Genomic DNA, 22,647 nt, shown 5'->3' with positions numbered 1-22,647 from the left:
CCTCCGATGTAAGTTCCCTAAGATTCTCAGGTGGAGGCACATCTTTTAGTAATGTAAACAGGTAAGATTTATTCCCATAAATACAAATACCAGATGCTTGGCCAAAACGCTCAAGGAGGTTTATCACATGTGTCAAATATACATTTGAATCCCTCAGAAACAACAACATATCATCAGCATATTGTGCTGAGCAATGCACAACATCCTGTATGTCCAGTCCCCTGTAGACTCCTCCCGCCCTTGCACTACTAGTGAGTGGTTCAAATTAAATAGCAAATATTAATGGAGAAAGGGGGCAGCCTTGCTGCGCTCTCCTTCCCACCACATACTTTTCAGAAATAGACCTTCCAGTCCACAATCAGGCAGTGGGTGCTGAATACAGTAGTTTAGCCTAGTGAACAAACCAATGTTTTATCCTCATTTTATATAGCACCTTATAAAGGAAATCCCAGCAAGGACTATTGAAGGTTTTTTAGGGCTCGGGCCTACGTCACACTGAGTAGCAGTGTAGGCGGAGCCCAAGAGTCCTTGTGTGAGGGTCTCCAAAAATCTACCTAACAAATTCCTGGCTGCTTGTGATTTTTCATCCTTTTTTTTGCCAGCTGCATGGCAATTGGGCTTTGCATGCGTGTGTTTTTAGAAGAGAGTACGCAATAGGCCATAGGCGTTAGAGTTGCTCCGCCTAGTGCATATTCCGTGCGGACACGCGCTCCAGAAGGCCATATTTCTTCAATTACCAGCTGTCAGGGACCGTGGTAATTGAAGGCAGATGCTAGGCGCACGTTTCTTTTTTTTTTATCCATTTAACGGAGCTCTCCATGTCAGCGCCTCTTCTCTATGCTTGTTATACATTTGAGGGATGTTTTGTTCTCGAGTAGGCGGGGGTGGTGCAGGCAAGTGGACATCATCCGTGCCCTCCCATCCTGTGTGTTCTCTGTCGGGTAGCAGAGAGTCACAGCTGACTAATTTTAAATGCAGGATAAGAAACGAAAATTAAAGTGCAGTGCTGAGTGTTTTCCTGTAAATTGTAAATTTTTCACTACTGTGTGTTTTCGAACCAGCCACGTACGTCGCTACTGATTGCTTCATGTGTGGTTTTTTTTATTTAAAAAAGGGCGGTGGTTAAACACAGTTAACCAGATGTAAGGCGTTTAAAACCGATGTTTGACATTGTAAATTCCACCGGGGGCTCTCAGCAGATATCCGAGGCATTCCACCCGATTAGACGCCCCCTGCCCTCCCTCGCCTCAATCACCTTGCCAAGCCTCTCTGTGCATTGCCATAAACGATGTGTTTGCTAGCTTGACAGTTTGACCAGTCTTTAGTACACAAATCATAGCGTGTTCTTTGCTTGCGAAGACAATTTCATATTCCGTCTTGAAAGGAAAGTCCACTGTCCTGAGATCTACTGGATGACAGAATGAATGGGAGAAAATCCATGAGAAATGCTTTGCAGCAACCCTCACCCCAGTTCCACCTGACATATGTCCCATCATTGGGCTGCGGTAATTTTCAAGGCACAGGGTCAGAAGACCGTGCAGTTGTGATAGTTTCATAGCTCTAGTTTACCCCTCTGCACTGCAGAAAATGGAGGGCACGCCTCTCACCAGACGCTCTGCACCTCGTCCATAAAACTGTGCTCCATTTTAAGGAAGGAAGAGATAGCAAATGTGTGATTTCTCATCTTAATCGTTTGATATTGTTGTACAAAGGTCCTTTTTTTCTCTCTCGAACTTCCGTACTGTATTTGCTACCCCACTTGCAGAGTTTTCCGCTTCTGGGTATTTATGTCAAAATATTGACTTTTTAAGTTGTTTTGTGAAAAAAAACTAAAAATAAAAGCACGCCACCATCCTTACTGTTTTAAAATCACACGGAAAACAATGTTTAAAGTTAACTCATGAGAACATGGCACCATACGTTTCCAACACCAATTAGAATTCTCAAAGAAATATTGGCAGTTTGCAGGGAGGGAAGCATCTGGAATTAGGTTCAGCCCAGTAGGTGGGATCTTTGCAAGACTATGGAGATAGATGGATGGATGGATAGGTAGCTGCTGTTAGTCCCTAGTTTTCTATGCCTCGTGCATCGACTGGTGACCAGGGGTGCGTCGGACAGAGAGAACAAATGTTGGAAAGCTCTTTCCTTCCTTTGTTTCGCTATACCGATGCGGCCCCCGGGGGAATGCAGGTCGGCAGACTAGTCTTCCCCCGGGGTGTTCGCGCGAGGACACGGCAGGCGGAAGTTAGGTAAGGGGTTTAGGTCAGGGGTGGGAGGGGTTAGGTAGGAGGCTACTTATGGGGGGACAGGAGAGGAACAACTTCCTTTTCCTGTCCCCGGTGCCTCAGGGAAGAGTTAGGTTTTTGTGAGCTTAGGCGGAGTGTGACTTTAGGAAGGTGATGTCTGAATTAGTGTGGGGTTCGTCGTTTTGGTGTCCCAGGATGACGAATAGGCTAGTTTCCACGGCGCAATTAGGCGGAGTGTGATTTAGTGCTTAATTACTTATATCGGAGCGGGAGCTCCGGGCGGCAAGCGAAGGGTGCCAAACGTCACGCATCTCGCGGACGTTACGTTCGGGTGCCGATCCTCACGCATCTCACGGAGGGTTAATTTGCCGATTTTTCAATGGCTGTCCCTGACGCTGAGGCGGTGAGGGCTGCATTACTTGTGCTTGGCCGGGCTGGGAGGGCAGATCTCCTCCAGCCCGGTGTCCTGGACCAGGCTTGGGTCGGCATGACCCGCCCGACCAGGTCAGCGTCAGCAGGGGTGGCGGCTGTGGTGGCTGCATGTCAGGATGAGCCTGCTGGTTCGAGGGATGGGGGGCCCAGGAAGGGGAGGGCCAGGAAGGTGCAGGAGCCCCCCAATAAGGGAGGGAGGAGATTGAGTCTCCCTACTAAGGTCGGGGCAGGGGGGTAGGGGTCCCGGGGGAGGATGGGGGGGCCGTGGGTGGGGGGCCTGAGGGCCCCGAGCTGGGCACTGAGGAGCACGTGCAGGGACAGGCCCCACTGGCATCTCAGGCCAGACTGTCCAGGAGCTTGAGCCTGTTGGCGGGGTACGGGGAGAGTAGTGATGGCAGTGGGGGGGAGGACTCTGATGAGTGGGAGGTGGCGGCTGGGGATGAATTCGCCCTCTTGCTGTCGGGGGGGGAGAATCTGGGGAGGAGGCTGGTTTCACTGCGGTGGAGCAGCCGGTCGACCTGTCTAGGGGCCGGAAGGGGGTGGTGAAGTCCCAGGGTTCCAAGGGCAAGGGCCCCGTCAGGGCACAGCAGCGGGGAGGGGCAGGGATGGGGGCGGGAGGTGCTGCGGCACCCTTGCCCGGGAATGGGGGCCCGGGGGGGCCTGGGCAGTCATCGATGTTTGACCGGTGGGCCCAGATGACTGAGGAGGAGAGAGCGAGGGACCAGCGGCGTGTCATCGAGGAGTATGAGAGGGAGTGGCAGCGCCTTTGTGCTGCCAGGGAGGAGAAGGCGGGAGGGGTGCCCATGGGCGATGGGGCCCAGGCACCAGGGCGAGGCAGGTCGTCGGCCGGTGGCCGAGGTAGGGGGGCCCGTGGGGCGCAAGGACAATGGGTCTGGGTGGAGAATGCAGGGACTGCCTTGACGGATCAGAAACCTGGTGGCACCGGGGCCTCCCCGAGCACATACGGCTCGGGGGGGGGGATCAGGCCAGCAGGGTCAGCTGGCAGAGGCCGGGGTGGGCCGGCGGGGCGCAAAACGGCCTCCAAACGCCTGGACGAAGATGCAGGGGGGTCCGCGGCGGCCTGCCCTCCACCGAGGGAGCGGGCACCGACCATGTTGGAGTGTGAATTTACGCCTGGTGTGAAAGGGAAGGGTGCTAAGAGAGTCGTGACTGAGGTGGTGCCGCTGGATGTTCAGGATGAATGGTTGGATTATGAGGATGATGAGGATGAGTTGGAAGAGGGTGAGTTGCGTGAGCCTGTACGTGTGTGCAAGGCTAAGGGGGCAGCTACCACGTTTGGTGCTTCTCAAGAGGCACGGGATGGCGCCAGTCAGGCCAGCAGAGGGATGTCAAGGCCGGCGGACGCACGGCGACAGGAGCGGGAGGCTCCTGCAACTTTGTGAGGTGAGGGCTCTTGGTGGGACGCCTGGTTGGATGGGGGGAATGGGGGAAGGAAGAAGCCCTGCCGGTCGGTGGGGGTGGGGGATGGGTCTGTGCGGGCAGGAGCCCAAGGGGGTGTGGAGCCTGTGAAGGCTGTTGGGGACAAGCAGGTCGCGACGGCCAGCGCGCAGACGGACAAGGTGGAAGACCTGGAAGGGAAGGAGGAGGGTGTGAGTGGGGTGGAGAAACTGAGAAAGAAGTTGCCGTACATGGGGCTGGGGATGCCCCTGGGGTCTCATTTGTCGGAGAAGACTAAGGCAAGGATTTGGAGGCACGAGTATGTGGATGTGTTTAAGCTTTTGCACAGGGAGATTCAGGCGAAGGAGGGGTCTAAGGAGGACGAATGGGAATTGACCAGGCGGCCGAGGGTGCCGGTTACTATGGAGAATTGGACATCTGCCTTTCTGATTTTTGCGAGAATATATTGTGAGAAGCATGGGGATCGGGCTATCGCATTGTTTAAATATATGGACGTAATAAGGAAGGCGCAGCTTCATTTTGGGGGTTTCGCCTGGCTGAGCTATGACGAGGAGTGTAGGGCTAGGGTCAGTGTTAACCCTGATAAGCCATGGGGGGATGTGGATCAAGAGCTTTGGATCCAGTGGATGTCCTCGACGCAGGCGGCGGCGTCTACTCATACGGCCAGCGGTCTTCCGGTCATGTATCGGTCCTTTCAGCCGCGTCCCGCCCAATCTGGGGCGGGTAACCAGGGTACCCCAAGTGGACATGGGAGCCAGCCTGTGTGGTCTGGCTCGGCAGGACAGCAATACAAGCCGGTCGCTTCGGGGGCATGCTGGGGGTTTAACAAAGGTTTCTGCAACCGCCCCTCTTGTAAATTCAAGCATGAGTGTTCTAAGTGGGGGGGACACCACCCGGTCACGCAGTGCCTCACCTTGGCTACGCCGTCAGAGCAGTGGAAATTTGCCAAGGGTATGGGGCAGCCTGGGCCGAAGGGCCCGTACTCCGGTTAAGGTGGAGGCCATGGGTCCATGGCTCTCCCGGTACCCTGATAAGGAGGCAGCGTTGCGTTTGTACTGGGGGTTTGTGGAAGGTTTTCGGATTGGCTATCAGGGGCCCAGGGAGAGGCGTTGGGCTGAGAATTTGCGGTCTGCTAAGGAGTTGCCAGGCGGGGCGCAAAACAGCGCGTAAATTGGAGAAGGAGGTTTCGGAGGGCAGGATTGCAGGTCCGTTCTCGGAGTGGCCATTGTCGGATCTCATCGTGTCACCGTTGGGGGTTGTGCCCAAGAAGGAGCAAGGGGAGCACCGGTGGATCCATCACTTGTCCTGGCCAGAAGGTGGGTCGGTGAATGATTTCATTGCCGAGAAGGACTTGAGGGTGTTGTACGCTTCGGTGGATGATGCAATTGGGTTGGTGCGGTCGTGTGGGAGGGGGGTGGAGATGGCCAAGTGTGACATCAAGTCGGCCTTTCGGCTTCTTCCCATTCATCCGGCGGATTTTCCTCTCTTGGGTATGCAGTTTGATGGGGCCATTTTTGTGGACATGGTGCTGCCAATGGGTTGTGCGATTTCCTGCGCGCTCTTCGAGACCTTTAGCTCCTTTTTGCAGTGGGCCTTTGTGGACCGCAGTGGGCACCGGCTGGTGTCTCACTATTTGGATGATTTTCTGTTTGTGGGGTCTGGATGTTCTGGCGACTGTGGTCGGGCTCTGCAGCAGTTTCAGTTGTTGGCTCAAGATTTTGGGGTGCCTTTGGCACCTGAGAAGACGGAAGGGCCCAGTTGTCGTCTGACGTTCCTCGGAATTGAATTGGATTCGGTGGCCTGGCAGGCACGCTTGCCGGTGGCGAAGGTGGCTGAGATGCGAGATGCTTTGAAGGGCGCGATTGCGGTTCAGAAGCTGGAGTTGAGGTCTGTGCAGCGCTTGCTGGGTTTGTTGAACTTTGCCTGCAGAGTGGTGAGGGCGGGGAGGACTTTTTGTAGGCGGCTCGGCATGGCCATGTCGGGCGTGGCCCTCCCACATCACAGGGTCAGGATTACGCTGGGGGTCCGGTCGGACTTGCGAGTATGGCTGGTCTTTCTCGAGGATTTCAATGGCGTGTCTTTGGATTTTGTGCGGGACAGGATGGTGTGGCAGGTTCAACTTTACTCGGACGCAGCGGGGACGGCTGGTTTCGGAATTTTCTGGGACGGTCGCTGGTGCGCGAAAAGGTGGCCGGATCATTGGCTGCGTCAGGGCAGGAGCATTGCTTTCTTGGAGTTCTTTCCCTTGTTGGTGGCATTGCTGGTGTGGGGCCCGGAGTTCAAGAACAGGTCTGTGTTGTTCCACGTGGACAATATGATGGTGGTGGACTTGGTCAACAATCAGAAAGCGAGAGATCTGAGGGTGCTGCGCTTGCTGCGAAGCTTCATGCTGCTATGTCTGCGTTACAATGTGCTGTTTCGCGCGCAACATGTGCCTGGCGCAAGTAACGAAATTGCGGATGCGTTATCTTGTTCGCAGTGGCTGCGCTTCAGGGAGCTGGCGCCGGGAGCGGAGGCTTGCAAGTCCAAGGTGCCGGAGGGTATCTGGGCATGGGGGGAGTGAGAGTGGTGGGTCTGGTGGAAAGGTCGCTGGCGGAGTCTACCAGGCGGGCGTACAGATTGGCTTGGAATGAGTTTGGGAAGTTTGTGGGCCTGGGGGCGGGAGTGCGGTGTTTGACAAAGGGGGAGTGCGAAAGGCAGGTTGTGCGCTTTGTGTTGGATTGCATGGATAAGGGGCTGTCACAGACGACGATTGCTGGCAAGTTGGCGGGCGTGTCTTTCTACTGCATGGTGTATTTGGGTTTTGATCCGGCTAGTTCGGATCTGCTGAGCCGAATGTTAAAGGGTTGGGGGAGGGTGCGGGCAGAGTTGGGGGGCGGGGAGTTGCCCAGGGAGGCGGTCACGTTTGACTTGTTGAAGTTGGTTTTGCAGGAATTGGTTTTTTGTTGCTACGACGGGGGGGAGGTGGCGCTTTTTCGCCTCTGCATGATCTGGATGTTTTTTGGAGCGTTTCGGGTATTGGAGCTGCTGGGGGCACGGGGGGCGCCGGGTAGGCTGTTTGCTGATGTGCGGGTGGACGGGCTCCGTCTGGGCATTTGGTTGGGGCGTTCCAAGACTGACCAGGTGGGTCGGGGTAAATGAGTGGGTGTGCAGGTGTGTGTCCGGTGCGAGAGTGGCTGAGCTTTGGGCAGAGAGTGCAGCGGACAGAAGGGGAGATCTTTGTGCATGCGTCGCGGAAGCGTTTGACGTCGGGACAGTTGTTGGCGGTGCTACGGATGGCTTTGAGGAGGCTGGGTAGGGACCCGGCTTGGTTTGGCACGCATTCCTTTCGGATTGGGGCGGCTACGGCGGCGGCGGGCTTGGGTTGGTCATGGGAGGAGATCAGAAGGATTGGTCACTGGAGGTCGCGGTGCTGTGAGCGCTATGTGCGCAAGTGAGGGCGGGGCGCAACGCTTGGACGGCGACGCTGCTTGGCGTAGTTTCTTGTCATGCCTTGGTACTAATATCTTTTTCTTCGTAGGTTGTGTTCGTGGACTGGGGGCCAAGACGGTCACTTGGGTCGTGGGGCACTCTTTTGTGCATTGGGCTTCGAAGTATGCTGACAGGCAGGTGTACGGTCATAGCCTGGGCCTGAGGAGCAGCCATCATGAAGTGCAATGGTGGGGTAAGAGCGGAATGAGATGGGGTGAACTGTTACCATGGCTGACAAAGAAAGTGTCGCAGCTGGGCTGCCCGGATATGATCATCATCCACCTGGGGGAAAATGACTTAGTGAAGCAATCGGGGGTGTCACTATTGCACTTGATGCAGAGGGACTTGGAGGTCATGAGGAACAATCTGGCTGGCGCCTGCATTGTCTGGACTGAGTTTGTACCGAGGAGGATTTGGAGGGGTGCACTTAAGCCTGCGGCTGTGGAAAGAGCCCGCAGGAAACTGAATAGGGCTATGAGACTTTTTGCGCAAATCGGGGGATTAAAGTGCTGGCTCATGTCGGGCTCCAGCTGGAACAACCTCTTCTTTTCAGGGACGACGGCGTGCACCTTTCTCACATGGGAAATGCATTTTACCTCATGGAGCTGCGGGACTTAATTAGTTGTCTGTGGAACGATTCAATTTGGTGTAGGCGAGTCTGAGTTCGAAAGGTGCACGCTTGGTGGGGCAGGTAACCGCCCTCCGGGGGTTCCCTGGGTGGCGGGAACTGGGAGGGGTGGGGAGTCCATGACGGGCAGAATCACCCTTACAGGGAGGGGGTTACAGGCGCAGGATGGGAGAGAGTGGTAGACGGGAGTGCGATGGATGGAAATGACTGAGGAGTCGGAAAGTGGAAAGGGTAAGTGAATGGGATGCAAAGAGGTTGTGGTGTGATTTGGGAATGGATGGTGGAGCACGTGAGTGAATGACGGTTGAAAGGCAGGATGTTGGGGGGATTGTTAAAGTTGATAATGTTATGTTTTGTAAGCTGTCATGCCTGTCCTAATAAATGGCCTTTTACGCAAACTGATGCGTGGAGTGGTTATTGCGCGATGGAAGTTTAGCCGAGACCCAAGCAATTGCTTAGCCAGTCTCTGCGATGTGTTTAAACCCCAAGTCTGCCTCCGAGCTGCCGACTTCAGAGGCCCGAACCGAGATGAGGCCGAGGGATAAAGCTGCCTTGTATGAGAATTGAAGGTCAAAGTTAACCTTCAGATCGCTGCTTTCAGTTCAATAACTTTAATTGCTAGCTCCGAGAAGGATCATTGTGCTGTGGTATGCCAGGCTTCCGTGGAGCTGGGGCTGCACAGTGGCTCAAGAATCACTCTATCAAGCGCTTGCGCACCGAACGGCTTAATGGCGCTATCTGACAACGGACATCCGAGAAACTGAGCACAGATGACTTGGAAAAAAAAAGCTGTGGAGAGGAAATGCGTTCCATTCTGTGGCAGCTTGAACCCCATGTGCTGACCAGTACACGTTGCTTTGGGTTATTTCTCTCACAGGACCGCAGCTTTCATGGACTTCAAGCACTATTTTAAATGGTAACGAAATATTTCCTGTAAATTATAGTAAGGGGAGGAAAAATGGTCTTGAAGTGGCGCTGGCTTATTGATCTGAAATCATAACCTGGGATCGGGCATGTTTGGTTGAAGGCAAGAGATTAGCTATGGATTCTTGGGACCTCGGTTTTGAGCAAGGGTGGGGTGTGGTCTTGGCTTTCCTTCCCTGTCCTATGGTCTGAGGGTTGGAAATCAATAGTGTCATTCGCAAGGAAGTTGAAACGGCATCTTTTGACCAGAAAGCAGCAACGTGGATCCTGTACAGCTCTAGAAGCAGTTCTTTAAGTGGGCCGGTACTGTCCGGTTGGGGTACCGGCACCTGCCAGCTCTTTCACGGGAGCACAACATTTCCATGCTCCCCCATCTGACCAAGGCTTCCATTTCAGATGACAGACCCCAGTGTCTCACAGAGGATCACACAACACCAAACACACACACACCACACCCACACACACACGCACACCACACACACACTGACCACACACACACACACACAACACCACAGACACACACCACAAACACACAACACAACACCACACACACACACAACACCACACCACACCATCACACACATACACAACACCACACACACACACACACCACACACACACAACAAAACACACACACAACACCACACCACCATACAGAAACACAACACCACACCACCACACCACCACACACACACATAACACCACACACATAACACACCACATACACCACACACACACACCACACACACACACCACACACACACACACCACACACACACAACACCACACACACACACCACACACCACACCACCACACACAAACACACCAGTACACCACCACACACACATAACACCACACACATAACACCACACACATAACACACCACACACACCACCACACAAACACCACCACACACACACACCACCACACACACACCACCACACACTCACCACCACACACTCACTACCACACACTCACCACCACATACACACAACCACACACGCAACCACACACGCAACCACACACACAACCACACACATACACAACCACACCATCAGTGCATACTTTCACCAGACACAGACACCATAAGTCGTCAGGGCACGCTTTCCCCAGGCACAAACACCACCAGCCGTCAGTGCACGCTTTCACCGGGCACAAACACCACCAGCTGTCAGTGCACGCTTTCGCCGGGCACAAACACCACCAGCTGTCAGTGCACGCTTCCACCAGGCACCCACCACCAGACGTCAGTGCATGCTTTCACCAGGCACACACACCACCAGCCATCAGTGCACACTTTCACCAAGCACACACCACCAGATGTCAGTGCACGCTTTCACCAGGCACACACACCACCAGCCGTCAGTGCATGCTTCACCAGGCACACACACCACCAGCCATCAGTGCACGCTTCCACCAGGCACACACACCTCCAGCCGGCAGTGCACGCTTCCACCAGGCACACACACCACCAGCCATCAGTGCACACATCAATTATTATTATTATTATTATTATTATTATTCATTGCATTTTTAGAGCGCAACAGCTACCCACAAAGGGTTTCCCGGCGCATTCATGAGATGATTCTGCGATGCTACAGTCAGAGAGCAGCTTAGATGTTAAAGAGCCAGGTCTTTAAGGCTTTCCTAAAGCTCATATAGTTGGTCTCATTTTTTGCTGTGATTGGCATGAAATTCCACAGCGTGGGTCCCAAGAAAGAGAAGGATTTGCGGCCCATGCGCGACAGCTTGGTTTTGGGGATCACAAAGTTCTTCGCCGTGGCAGACCGAAGAGCATGTGAAGGGCAGTATGGACGTACCAAAGTTTGGAGATATTTTGGGGCTTTTTTGTAGCGATTTTATGCATAAAGCAGAGCGATTTGAATTTGATTTGGTTTTCAATTTTTAGCCAGTGGAGATCCCGAATATATTTGGAGGTAGGAGTAGTGCTAGGAATTTTACATAACAGTCTGACTGCTGCATTTTGAACTGTCTGCAGCCTACGAATCGTGGCTTTCTTCGCCCCTAGATACAGTACATTTCCATAATCAAGCCTCAAAGTGATCAAAGCATTGATTACAGTTTTCTTGGTCGATTCTGGCAGCATCCAGCAGATCTTCTTTAGCCATTTTAAAATGCGCAAAGCATGTAGCAGAAGTTTTTACTGCTTGCTGATGCATACTAAGAGAGTCACCAATAATGATGCCCAGATTGCGTGCTTGCATCACTGGGACCGGGAGCAGGCCCATTTCCTGTGGCCAATGTTGAGGGCCCCATAACTCCTTGTTTTTTCCCAGAAGCATCACTTCGGTTTTCTCTCCATTTAATTTGAGAAAATGTTCTTGCATCCATCCTGCAATTTTCATGAGCCCACGTTTAAGTATAGAGGGGTTGTCATTATTTTCTGAGGAGAGTGAAAAAACAGCTGAGAGTCATCAGCATAAGAGTACATTTGTAAACCGGTTTCTTCCACCACCTTTGCTCAATTGTTAACGCATCCACAATTAACTATTGTAGCAATCGCAGTATGGCGCACTTTACTTTTAAACATATTCATCTAAAGCGCAGCATGCCACCATTGCTACAATTCCAATCCAACCTACATAATTCCACTACACACCACATGCATACACTCCATAACACATGGCTAAAAGACATTGCCATTTACAATGCCATTAGCTCTAGCTCAAATAAATCCGAGACCTATTGCATTTCCAATGCTTGTTCTATGTCTATTGCCGCTATCACTGCTTTCTCTTTCCCTTCAATTTCTGCTTTCACAATTGCCACAACTCCCCTGATGTTGTGATCTGTATTCTGCCCTGGGATAAACCCAGAAGGATCTCTGTGTATTCATTTTGGCATTAATGGTCGCATGCATGTTGCCAGGATCCTACTAAGGATTGTGGGTGGTAAGTATCCCGCCTCTCGGGCGGCAGAGAAGAGGTTAACCAATCTTGGTGCCAGCTCCTCAGCATAAACTGCATAAAATACCATTGGCAGTCCGTCTGACCCAGGAACCTTTCCTCTCGCCACACATTCTACAGCAGCATTCACAACATGAATGATAATAGCTCCACCAAGTTCTCTCATTTCCTCAAAGGAGACTCTCGACAATGCCACACAGTCTAGAACTTAGAAATAAACTGAATCTGCGACACATAAGAATTTGTCACGTGTACATTGACCTTTGGGCATCTTGGCGCTAACTAACAGATATTTATTGTTACCCAACACAATGGTACTCATTTTATCGAACTCAGAAGGATGAAAAACTGAGTGGACCTGTCGGAATTTGAACTTGTGACCACGAGTTCCAGCACAGGCCCCTACAGTGGACACATTGGCCACTAAGCCACCAGACCCAGCTTTCTGCAGTAACAGATGGGGTGCATATAACTCTTTATAATAGTCCCTAGATCTGGTATTGATGCCTTCTTGAGTGGTGTTTGCCATTCTCAGAGTCCACCTCAATGATCTGTGTGCTTCTATTTTTGGTATTAGTAGGCCAGGCCAGCAAAGTACCTGCATTTTTCTCGATAATCAAACCAAAGTAATTTTTCTGTATCTACCACTACTTGTACTCTGGCACCTAAGAGCTGCTGTTTTAGACCCTTGTTCCATGGCCTTGCAAGCTGCAGCTCCCACAGCTCCTTCTCATTCCAATCAATATCTCTCACCAGAGTGTGCCTCAGCTCCACTATTTCTGCTATACAACACCCCCAAATGACAGCCTTGAACGCATTCCATTCCGTCAAAGGCAACGCTGCTGTAGCCTCATTATCTAAGGAGTCGTTTCACACAGCTTCTCTAATTGTGTGGCAAAAAACTAGATCCTCCAAGGTTTTCACCTGCAGGCATCAATCCTATATCTGGAGCCCCTCTCTATTCCACCCCAATGAAATCAGAATCTGATTATGTTCCGAAACCTTTATGCATAAATACTCCATGATATCTACCTCACTATGAACGCCTGTGGGGCACTAAAATGTTTCCAGACACACAGAGATTATGCATTCCTGAAAAATATGAGTAATCCCTAGTGTCAGGATGCAAACATCTCCACAAATCCACCAGTCCCAACCTCTGCTGCCAATTCTTAAATTGCCTATCAAGCCAAAAGACCAAAGAATCTATTAGTTGCAGGTGCGATCTACCATGATTAGGCCCCGTAATACAATTAAAGTCATCTCCCACAGATATATTTAGTGTCATACATGATGCCAATTTCCTTGACAATTCCATGAGAAACCAACCTCCGTCTTCATTTGGAGCATAAACTCCCACCATAGTCAAGTCCCGGCCTGCCATGCGACCCAACATCACCACATACCTTCCAACTGGGTCAATCAATTTACTTGTTTTTTGGAAAGGTACCCCTAGGCAAACTCATCTCAAGACACTTCTAACGAAAGCAGAGTATGTGGTGGCATATAATTGACCCCGCCATCGTTTGCGTAAGGCCTCCCTTTCAGAAGTCGCAAGGTGCGACACCTACAAAAGTGCAATGTGCGTTCCCCGTATTTTTAGGTAGGCATGGACTTTATAGTGTTTGGTCATGCTATTTAGTCCCCACATATTCCAACTAACAAAATTATATGCCAAAGAGGCCGCCATATCTTTTCGAAGCAATTGAAAAACAGCAGAAGTGAGAAATCTAATTTCCATTTACAGGGGTGAATCCCCACAGTGTCCATCCACACATATACAGTGTGATAGCAACTGTTAGACATCTTAACCTACAAAGACCAAACTTAACTCCCCTACCACAGGGCAAAAAGAAACCCGCTTCCCATCCAAACCAGATAATGAACACCTTCTGTGCCACTACAGTTAAGGTGCTGCACCTACCCACTCACCTCCATGCAGCATTTCACACCAACCATGCCTTGTTCAGAATGTAAGCGCCCACAAATAAATTATACAATATATGCACAAATGTACACTGGTTTTCTTCAATGTTTCAAAAGATATCATTAGATGTGCCTTGCATGATGTGTGGGAGGACCACGTCTGAGTCAGGACTTCAAGCAGGGATTCATCTGTTTCCATTTCTCTCTCATCATCATCAGCATTTAGAGAAAGGGAGCGTGATCCCGCTCCATTTAGTCCCCCCACTTCCTTTACCACTCTTTTCTGCTCTTGTCGGGCCTGTTGTTTAGGAGGGGCAGCTCCCCCACCCTCCTTTTGCTTTGCTTCTAGGAGATCGACTAGCAGAAATCTTCTTGTTCTTGGAAGGGGCCCCCACTTCCTGGGGGAGATGATCTATCCATTTTGAAAGCACTTGGTGGAAGCTAATGAACAGTGCCTCCCGGCCATTAGCAACAGAAAGCCTAGCTGGGAACAACATAGGGTAGGAGTTCCCCTTGTCTCGGAGAGGTCTCTTAGTCTCAGCAAAAGAAGCCCTTTGCTTTTGAACCTCCCTGCTGAAATCCAGAAATATCATAACTCTCTGGTTCTGAACAAAAATGTCTCCTTTCCCTCAAGCCTGAGCTAGGATGTGGTCTCAATCCTCAAAGTACAATAATCTAGCAATCACTTGTCAAGGCGGTGCTCTCGGCAGGGGAGGCAGCCCCATTACTCAATGGGCCCTTTTCAGAGCATAATGCTTTGAAAGCCCCTCCGGAACCACTACCTCCTTCAACCATGACTCCAGGAATGCAGTCATGTTTACGTTGGAACCCTCAATACATTCTGTCAATCTTGTGATGCAGATACTATTCCTTCGAGCCCTATTCTCAGCATCCTCAGTCCTTGATTTAAGAATGTTGACTCTTTTCTCCAAGAGGATTTGCTGTGTCCGCATAGTGGATATTTCAGGGGTAATTTCTCCCAATGTGCATTCTCTGGTCGCGACTCTCTCAATCAGACAATGGTGATCATCCCTTAACAGCCCCTGCTCTGCCACAAAGTCACCAATTTTCTATTCTACTACTTTCCGCCAAGCTGCAATAGCCTGCATAATTATGTCCAATGTGGCAGCAGTCCAGTCTAGTACTTCAACACTGACTCCCCCCTCTTTCACTACAACAGGCACTGCCCAATTATGGGGATTTGGTCACCAGCGTCTTTCTTCCTAGTATGTTTACCCATTGCATTAAGTGTTTCCTTGAAATCTGTGTGCATGACACTAATCTCTTCTTCGTTGCAGACAGGCTGTTATGCTTCTAGGTTTGGATGTGCTGTGGATGTTACCCTTTAGGTGGATTAGTGTCAGTGCAGACTGTTGCCCTTCTAAGTTGAATACTATGTGTGTGTCACCTCTCAGGTTAGGTGAATTAGTGTGCATCCCCCAAATCTCAAACCGAGCATTAGTTGGAGATTAGGGTCTGATTTAGAATTTGATGGGCAGTACAAAAGTGATAGATATCCCGTCCTATTTATATGTCAGCAGTGACGGAGTAACCCGTCTGCCGAGATCTAAATCAGGCCCCTAGTTTATAGCCAGCACACTTGCTCTTTTTCATCAGTAACACCAAACTCTACCCCAAGTTAATGAGCATTCATCAGCAACACCAATCTCATACCCCAAGTTAGTGAGCGTGTCACCGTCAGCAACTTGACTTAGATCCTCACTTTTTCTGCAGTACACCAGATTAGTGTGTGTGTCACTGACAGTAACACGCCTTAAATCTTCTCTTCCTCTATACAACCTCCTCGGATGATTGCAGACAGGCCCTAGTGAGTACAGAAAGAGACTGTGTCACAGAAATTGTCATATTTAGTGAGCATGTCACTGAGAATGCTTCAGGCCTTGTCTATGCTTGATCCTCCTTGGATGATCACAGACAGGCCCTAGTGAGCCTGTTAACTGAGCGTATAACAGAACCTGTCATATTTAGTAAACATTCACTTTCAGGTCTCATCTAAGCTTGATCCTCCTTGAATGATTACGGACAGGCCATAGTTTGTGCGTTAAGTGAGCATGTCACAGAACCTGTCATATTTAGTGAGCATGTCACTGAGCATGCTTCCAAAGTTCTCCACAGACGAGCGCGCATCTAGACATGCCGTTTTCTGAAGCGGTCATATTTTAGTGTGCTTGTCACTGAGCACGCTTTAGGTCTTGTCTCTGCCTTATTCCGTTTCTGCGTCCCAGTCTCCTGCCAGGCGTCAAAAGTTCATTGTCCACTTGTGGCATTTTCCCCAATCAAAGGTGCATAACATTAAATCAACACAAAGGCTCCATGCAACCCAAGTTCTAGTTGATTCAAATGATCACAATTAAGAAGGATACAATATTTGCAAACTGCCCGCATAGAGTCGCGTTTAAGCCGGCCCCACAGCCATCTTGAGGCTTGCCAAGCCATCTTTAAATGGATAGCAGTTCTCCATGTTTAAATAGATACCGTTCCAAAACTATTAATCATTTGCAAGTTTTCAAACTGACTTGCGGCTAACCCGTCCCTGTTGAGTTGCAGCTAAGCTGACCCTATTGAGTCACAGCTAAGCTGGCCGGAGCACCATCTTGAAGCAAGCTGCGTAGTCAAGCACCAGATGGATACTGTGCCTCAATGCAGCCAAGGAGTATCACCAGTTTTCCCATTTTTTAAAGGAGACAGCTTCAGAAATGTTAGTTATTTACCAGTTTGCCACATGTTGCCTTTTGGTGAGCTGCTGCCTGTCCTTCATCTTGAGGCATGCCAGGCAGTCAAGTACCAGATGTCTTGATGTGGCCAAAGAATGTTACTCACCACTGTCAGAGCCTTCAGATGAATACAAACTCATTTAGCTCATCCTTGCCGCTCCATGTCAAGATCTCTGCAGCCAGGCACCCGCCAACTGCCACATGCCACATATAGAGTTGGGGTCAAGCTGGCCCTCTGCCATCTTGTGATTTAGCCACAGCTACACAGGATAGGGCAACATACGTGGCCTGCTCTTTGGAGGCTGGTTTGCCCTCTCAAAGATAGCCAGCAACACACCAACAGTTCGTGGGCAAGATGCTGCTCCCAAGTGGGTATTCCAGATTTAGGATAGCTGTGGGTGGGGGAGTTAAGCGGGGAGCAATGCTGGACCAGATCTACTCCATAGGTGCTAAGCCACTCCCCCAGGGCGCTCTAATTGACGTGGGACAAATTTGCGTCACATAAAACTGCAGAAATAAATACATAAAAGACTCCATATCTCACTCTTCTTGGCCATCAGTGAAACACCTAAGTTCGTTTCCCTCCTCTTCAGATTCTCTACCACGCATTTGTTTACCAAGCAGGCATTTACCACAGAAACGTTTACCACACACATTTTTTATTACAGAAACAAATTTAAATAAGAAAGAATATTAAATTACATTTTCATAGGAAATTCAAATACAGTGTCCACAATTACATATTTCCTAACATTATTATATAAAATGCATGGTTGCAACACAATGCAAATGTTTAAACATCATTATACTATAACACAAAATTCAAACTTTGACCATTTGGTTTATGACACAACCTCTGAGCCTGTCCCCACCAACATTGAATGACAAATATTCTGAGGCTGGTCAAAAACATGAAAAAAACATCTGACAACATAATGATAGGTTGTTCACACTCTTGTTCAGAGCATAATAAAGATTACAACAGCTATTTTACAGAAAATGATGGTTAACCCTTAAATATGCCATAAAAATAGACATTCACCATTTTGTAATGCCCCGGTTACTTACCGGTAATCTTCATTACTCCGAGTATAGTCTTCCTCGCCACATGAGTTACATAGTGAGCTTCAGCTCCACACCAGAACCCTCTAAAGCAAAAAGTCAGCCTCCCATGCCTCCCATCCCTTCCCAAGATGGCCGACCCATTACCACCTGACCTCTATAAGAGGCGGGCCGGCCCAACCCATCAGTTTGAAACAACCAAGCAACAACATGAAGCCAATAGCCAGAGAGGGAGGGAGGGATGGGAACTCATGTGGCGAGGAAGACTATACTCGGAGTAATGAAGATTACCGGTCAGTAACCGGGGCATTACCTCCTCGTTAGTCTTCCTCGCCACATGACTTACATAGTGAGCAAATACCAAAGCCAAGCGGCTTCATGGAAACCCACAAGAAAACAACAGACCAGAAAGGGATGACCACGAAAGAGGGCAAACTCAACAGACCAGCACGAGCGGAAGGACCACCCAGGAGAGAGGCAACCACGAGTAGGAGAACCAACCCGGGACCGAAGACACTGGGAAGGCCGAAAAACAAACCGGACCCCAGAGACACCAAGAGTCGCCAGGAAAACCGCCCCAATCGAAGGAAGGCAGAGAAGGGCACGGGACCGGACCGTACTGAGCCAAAAAAGCAACAGCAACCAGGGTCAGAACAGAAATGAGCAGGCCCGACCAACACACCAGGGCAGCCCAACAGGCAGCACAAAGCGAGAGGGGAGCAAAAGACCAAAGAGAGGAACCGAATAAACAGAGGGCAACCCCACCACAGTGACCCAACAAAAAAAATCAACAGTGGAAAGAGACAACCAGTCCGCCCAACACAGCCACACCGCAAGGGCGACCACAACCCGCGAGAGAGCCGAACCAGAAAACTGGGAAGCGGCACCAGAGCCACCCAACAGACAGGCAAAAGCCGGAAGAATGGAAAAGGGAGCCGAAAAGAAAACAGAAGGGGAACAACCCCCGCCACATAAAGGACCCCCGGAAGGGACCGCGACTCCAAGGAGAGAACCCAGGCAGGCACCAGGGAAAATGAACCCAGGAAAGAGCCGGAAACAACACCGAAGAGACCCGGAGGAGAACCAGCCGGGCAAAGGCCTAAAAATAGAAAAACCACAGGCCCGTCCACGGCCAGAAGGGAAAAGAAGAGGCAGAAGCAGCCAACCGGCCAGGGACGGAAACACCCAGCACAGGGACCAAGCAAACCGGCCAAGCGGAAACACAAGAAAGGGTGCGAGCCGCCAAAGAGAGCACCCAGGCGGCCAAAGAGACAGCCAGCCCACAACCAGGCCCAGCCCAGCGAGACAAAGAAGAACCGACTGACACAGGAGCGCGGCAGCAACACACCTAAGGCGTGAAGAACCGAAGGGCAGGGTGAAGACGAGCCTGAGCCAAGACAAGAAACCCAGGGAGCCACCAGAGCCAACAGGACCCGGGACCCCCAAAACCAGGGGAAAGAAAACAAGGAACACCCACACGGGATGCGCAGGGCCTCACCAGGATACCCCACAGCACCGCCAGAATCTGCAAGGGAAATAGAAAGCAGGGGCAGGACACAAAACCCGTGCCCCAAGAGGCAAAGCAAAGGACCAAGAGCAGGAGGGTCCAAGTCAACAACCGCCGACAGCACACAGAGACGCACCCAGGGGAGCAAAAGGGACCCCTGGAAGCGCAAAGCCGGGAGCCCGGACGAGAAGGCCGAAGAGCCAAAACCGGAGACACCCGAACCAGGCACCAAAATGGCCCGACGAGAATAAGAGCACACAGGGCCAGAAGGACCGGAGCCAAAAACGACCCAGGCAAGGACAGCACCAATGCGACAAAAGCAACAGGGGTGAACCCCGCACACACCCCGGAGCACGAGGCAGGGGACAACACGGGAAGGAGTAACCCAGCCGTACCAGGAGACAGAGCGGGAAGGGCCGTGGGGCAAAAAGAAACAAGGAAGGGCCAGAATAAAACACGACCCGATGAAGGCCCCACCAAGGCAGCTCAACACAGAAGGACCAGCGAGACCACCAAAAAGCCACCCGCAAAAAAAACAGGGAAGCACGCACACCCCACCAGATAGGTGAGTTGAACCCCCGGACCAAGCAAAGCAACCGAAGAGCCACAGCCCCCTGGAAACGAAGCCAAAAGCAACAAGCCAAGAAAAACCACGGCAGTACGGAAAGGAGACCAGAGACACAGACCCAATCAAAGAGTCACAGCCCCATGGCAGGAGGAAGCACACCCCAACAAGGGTGGCAACCGAAACCCCGGCATGCCAAGAAGCACCACTCAAAGCAGAGCACCACAGCCCACTGGCAGGAGCAGGGCAGCCCAAGACCCGACAACCGGAGCGGGCAGGCAGAGAGGGAAAACAAAAAAGGGGGGCGCAGGAGTCGCCCGTCAAGACAGAGCGGACCCCAGAGACGGACAGACCGGCGCCAACTGCAGGCCACCCATAGCAGACACTCTGGAAAACCCCCGAGGATGGCCACGAAGGAACAGGCCGCCACACAACGGCAGGAACAGGAGACCCGAGGAACAAGGGAACGCAGGCCAGCAAGGCAGGAACGAGGCAGGAACACACAGCAAACAACGAAGCCAAGGCCCTGCTAACCAATACCACAAGAGCCGATCAAAGGAACCAGCCAACGAAACCCAACCCAAACAGAGAACCAAAGGGACCTGCCGAGGGCAACTGAAACACAACGTGCACGAGCAAAGTGCACGAAAACCGTAGAATAACAGACGGCCAAAGTCATAACATGGAACGCTTCACGAAATTGCGTGTCAACCTAGCGCAGGGGCCAAGCTAATCTGCTCTGTATCATACCAATATCAGTACATGTGCTGCCGAAGCAAGCACCCCAACATAATGGAAACCATACCACCAACTTCAGAAGGAAGAAAAGCAGAGTGGACCCGCCGGGATCCGAAGCCACAGCCAAGAGGCCGAACACAGGCCACACGAACAGGAAACAGGAGCACACCGAACAAATCGAGAATGCACCCTAGAAGGACACAGCAAGTGAGAAAAGCGCACGCGCACCACCACTGGCGCCCAGTGCGACTCCACACAACAGAACACACCCACCAACCGGAGACGGAAGAAGGGCAGAGTGGACACGCCGGGAAATGAACCAGCGACCATGGGGCCAACACAGGCCCCCACAGCAGAACCAACAGCCCACCGAGCCACCATAACTAAAAAACCGGCAGTAGCAGGGAGGGAAAACAGCTGCCAAGAAACATAATTACTCTCACAATATATAACCAGTGGCCTCTCAATAGGTGTAACCGTAGGACGCCCCACGCTAAACATCAGGAGCCAAAGATGGAAGGGGGACAGACCCGGGTCAACGCAAGCCGCACGAAAACAGACGCCAACAAACCCAAAGGGACACAACACATCGACCACAGAAGGACGAAAAGGCAGAGAGAAACCGACAGGAGCCAAGCTCGCGACCACGAGGCCGAACACAGGCCCCCGCACAGCGACAGCAAAACAAGCCCCGGAGCCGAAAGCAAGATGAGGCCAGAGCCGCCCCCGGAGGACGGACATGAAAGCCGCCGAAAAGGGAACCCTGCCCCAAGAAAACCCAACAGGCTAACACGGAACGCTACACGAACTTGCGAGACATCGATGCGCAGGGGCCACGCAAAACCCCACTGTATCGTCCCAACCACAGCAAATGTGCAGCCGAAGCGAGCACGAAATTGCTGGAAAACGCCATCACTCATGCGCCAATACGGGTAGACAGCAAGTGCACAAATAAAACACAAAAAAGCACTTTCCGAAAATTAACCACAGCATGACACCGCGACAGCAACGGCAGGATTCGAACCCTCGACCCGTGAGAGCACACAGCACCAGAGGCACCACACATACTGTTGAGCCACAGCTCAACAAACAACACGAGAGGCAAGGGCTCCCAAGGGGTGCACCCGGATGGTGACCCACACCCTCGCAACACACGGAGCGAGCAGCAGAGCAAAAAGCCCACACACCAGATGCAGACACCAGCGCGAAGCGAAGCCGCCCGCTTGTCATACAAAACAGAACCAGAAACCCAACCACCCTCGGACGAGTGGGGAATAACGGCAGGAATCGAACCCCAGGCCCCGAGAGAGCTCCGCCCACCAAAGGCAGAAGCCGTGCCACTGAGCTATAGCCTCCGGATTGACCAGCCCCCGGACCACAACGCCGCCGATAGGGGCACCCCGCCCGCAAGGGAGAGCACACACCAGAGGCGCTGGGAGGAAGGAGAGAGCCCCGAAGGGCAGGCGGAGCACAAGAGGGGCGCGGGGAACTTACTGAAAGAACAACATTCGCCGCCCGCCGCAGTGAAGGAGGCCGTGAGCACAGAAACACACCAGCAGCGCAGCCAGGGCGGGAGGCTCCAGCGGGGAACACACTGCGCAGAACCACCGTAGCCGGCACGGAAGCCAGCGAGCAGAGCCCCCAAAGGTAACCCCACACGCCACAGGACACCAACACCAGTTGCAGCGTCCAAGGACGGGCGGCGTCAGGGAGAAAACACTGACACCAAATAAAACATCCCCGCCCACCGCAGTCCGAAGGGAATGATTCAGAAAAGGGGGTGGTGATGGACAGAGTATCTGAATTAAACAGAACACTCATACCCAGTCAACAGATCAGGGCTTGATCCATCACGTTTTTTAGCTCACTGCACCATCCCAGCTCAGAACCTGGCTACATGCAAATTAGTCTGTCCCTGGCCCAGTGCATCATGGGAACAGGGCAGACCAAACTACCAAGCCAATTCTTATACTGGAAAGGAAACAAGCTTCCGGGGACCGGTTTCTGGCATTACAGCCGTCTTCGGCCCGGCTTGCTTGAATCCTGATGGTGCAATGAGCAAGGGA

General features: G+C 51.7%; 2 non-coding genes across 2 annotated transcripts; both read right to left on the bottom strand.

The window, feature by feature from the left end:
• Positions 1 to 20,519: 20,519 nt before the first annotated feature.
• Positions 20,520 to 20,626, bottom strand: LOC147728299 (U6 spliceosomal RNA). Its single transcript, XR_015309673.1, has one exon. It is a non-coding gene; the product is annotated as a U6 spliceosomal RNA (small nuclear RNA).
• Positions 20,627 to 21,366: 740 nt separating this feature from the next.
• LOC147728298 (U6 spliceosomal RNA) lies at positions 21,367 to 21,473 on the bottom strand. The gene has a single exon (XR_015309705.1). It is a non-coding gene; the product is annotated as a U6 spliceosomal RNA (small nuclear RNA).
• Between the last annotated feature and the right edge of the window lie 1,174 nt (positions 21,474 to 22,647).

Source organism: Lissotriton vulgaris, chromosome 3_1 (assembly GCF_964263255.1).
Source record: "Lissotriton vulgaris chromosome 3_1, aLisVul1.2, whole genome shotgun sequence".
Taxonomy (NCBI): domain Eukaryota; kingdom Metazoa; phylum Chordata; class Amphibia; order Caudata; family Salamandridae; genus Lissotriton; species Lissotriton vulgaris.
This window is presented reverse-complemented; position numbering and strand designations above follow the sequence as displayed.